Here is a 3,044-nt window from a genome sequence, read left to right on the forward strand (position 1 = left end):
GGGCGAGGTGGCGGCGCCTGTGGTCCCAGCTACTCGGGAGGCTGAGGCAGGAGAATGGTGGGAACCCGGGAGGCAGAGCTTGCAGTGAGCTGAGATCTGGCCACTGCACTCCAGCCTGGGCGACAAAGCGAGACTCCATCTCAAAAAAAAAAAAAAAAAAAAGAAAAATTAACCTATCATCCTGGCTAACACAGTGAAACTCCGTCTCTACTAAAAATACAAAAAATTAGCTGGGCGTGGTGGTGGGTGCCTCTAGTCCCAGCTACTCTGGAGGTTGAGGCAGGAGAATGGCATAAACCCGGGAGGTGGAGGCTGCAGTGAGACGAGATCACCACACTGCACTCCAGCCTGAGTGACAGAGCGAGACTCCGTCTCAAAAAAAGAATAAAAGAAGAAAAGAAAAATGAAAAATGAACATAGCTGCAGAAGGGATAGCAAATGAGATGTAGAGGGGATGAGACTGGAAATGGAGCTGCCAGCAAGGGCACCTGATGGAGTGGTGAAGGTGGCATTAAAGTGGCATTAAAGTAAAGTGGCATTAAAGAAAAGTGAACAGATCTAGAAGATAAAGATCACGCAGTACATCTCAACTGGAGGTGATTGAATCCTCCAGATTCTGGAGAACTTTCTGGTTGTCACAGAGAGAAGTGCTACTGGCACTTGGTGGGTAGAGGCCAGGGGAGCTGTTCAACACCCCCGCAATGCACAGACCATCCCCGCCAATGATCAGGACCAAAATCACAATGGTGTTGCCCATGCGGACCCCTGGAGGGGGAAACTGGATGCCAGGACAGTCCCATTGCCTGGCATGTGTAGAGGGTCAGTGATGATGCTGGTCACTGCCAGAGAAGACCAAGTGTGCAAGGAAGGCCACGGGATATGAGTGTCTCTGCTTTTACTGTCATAAAAGCAAGCCTGGGGAAAAACAGCGAAATTGGAAGATGTTGATAAGAGATGTTTTAATAAAGACACAAAGTACATTATGAAAAAAAGCGAGCCAGAACTCCTTACACAGGACTTTCCTACTCTGGTGTTATGGCTGGGTGCTGTGTGTATTACAAGTGCACTCTGGAGGGAGGGGCACTGGGGACCTGCAGGGGGCTGGACTCAGCTGGGAAACCCCCAAGGGAGTGGACCTGGTATTCCAGGAGCTCCTGTGGAGAGCCCTATGGGGCTGTTTGCACAGTAGACTAAGGGCCTTCAGGGAAGGCCGGGGAGCCAGGGGATATCCCCTTAGTCCAGGGCCCAGAGGGGAAGTGCTGTTTTGAGCACAGTCCACCCCTCAGCTTAGCCAGAGTCCTGCCCCTGGGACTTGGCCTGCATCCTGAGGAGAGGTGAGTGCAGGACAGGGACCGGCCTCACCTGCGTCTCTGCAGCGGGGTGCCCCTCTTTCTACTTTTCACCTGGACAACTCGAGCCCAACGTTCGCAGCTCAGGCTCTCTCCTGGAGATCCTTGAACCCCCAAAGCTGAGGTGGGCGCTTTTTGTTTGTGTGAAAGCACAGATTATGCCAATTGATCCTGCCAGGCCCTTAAGGGAGGGACTGAGTTTACTGATCATGACATCCCCAGAGCCCCCAACAGGGCATTGTCCTGTTAAGGGCTGGCTGCATGGCTCAGAGGCACAGAGCCCTGGTCTGGTGTCTGTGAAGTCTGCAGGGATGGAGGACATTGCCTTACAGGAGGTCTCAGGCCCCGGCACTGGCAGCCTCGACCCAGGCACTGCAGGCATTGGCAAAGAGCAGTGCACCTCCGGGACCTCCTGCAGCAACAGCAGCTTCCAGACTCTGCCCCAGTGACAGCTCACAGCACCCGTCCCAGGAGGAAGGCAGGGAGACAGCAGGTGTAGGTGACACTGAGGCTATGTTGTTCTCCACCACTGCTGAGACAGCCCTCTTGAAACAGTCGCTGATCTGCACGCTCCTGCTCCTGACTCACCACTGTTCGCTCTGGCCCAGGAATAAGTCAGCCAGGAAGCCGCGCAGCAGTCGTGGTTTTTAAGGACACCGGAAAAACACCCGTGGAGCTGGAGGTGGCAATTCACCCAGTTCGAATCACTCTAACAAGCCGCAATGTAAAATCCCTGGAAAAGGTGTGTGCTGACTTGCTGGGAGGAGCAAAGGAAAAGAACCTGAAAGTGAAAGGACCAGTTAGGATGCCTACCAAGACTTCGAGAATCGCTACAAGAAAAACTCCTTGTGGTGAAGGTTCTACGACACGGGATGGTTTCCAGATGAGAATCCACAAGCGACTCACTGACTTGCACAGTCCTGCTGAGGTTGTCAGGCGATGACTTCCATCAGTACTGAGCCAGGAGTTGAGGTGGAAGTCACCATTGCAGTTGCTTAAGTCAACTATTTTAGTAAATTAATTACTAGCTGTTAAAAAAAAAAAAAGGAAAAGGAAATAGAGAGACTTCACAACAAGCAAATGGAGTTCCCAGAATAGCAGGTGTAGACAGTAGCCTAGGAGCACTGCGTGTGACCATTCAACTATTATCTTGACCCTGGTTTCCCTACAGTCATGTGGCCCAAACACACAGATCATACCAAAATCACCAGTTAGTCATGTTTCTAAGACACAATCTCTCCATCCGATAAATTGCAGCCTTTTCATAAGGCTGAGATGGTGCCTATTCACAATAAGAAATTAAGGTTCATTGAATAGGTCCAGTGCTTCTTGGCCCTTCACCCAAGCCCAGATGACCTCTGTCCTGTGTCTGTCTGTCCTGATGGCCACTGTCCATTTCTGTCTGTCTTTCCCAAAGGCCACTGTCTCATGTCTCTCTGTCTGTCCAGACAGCCACTGTCCTGTGTCTCTCTGGCCCTAGGGTCACTGTCCCATTTCTCTCTGTCTGTCCTGATGGCAGCTGTCCTGTGTCTCTCTGTCTGTCCCGACAGCCACAGCCCCATGTCTGTCTATCCCGATGGCTGCTGCCCCATGTATGTCTGTCTGGACAGCCACTGTCCCGTTTCACTCTGTCTGTCCCGACAGCTACAGCCCTGTGTCTCCCTGTCTGTCTGGACGGCCACTATCCCTTTTCTC

General features: G+C 52.0%; 1 pseudogene; it reads left to right on the forward strand.

The window, feature by feature from the left end:
* Nucleotides 1–1,558: 1,558 nt before the first annotated feature.
* On the forward strand, nt 1,559–2,506 carry LOC114671491 (small ribosomal subunit protein uS10 pseudogene; annotated as a pseudogene).
* Nucleotides 2,507–3,044: the final 538 nt, after the last annotated feature.

The sequence above is a fragment of the Macaca mulatta genome, chromosome 12, assembly GCF_049350105.2.
Source record: "Macaca mulatta isolate MMU2019108-1 chromosome 12, T2T-MMU8v2.0, whole genome shotgun sequence".
NCBI classification, from domain to species: Eukaryota; Metazoa; Chordata; class Mammalia; order Primates; family Cercopithecidae; genus Macaca; species Macaca mulatta.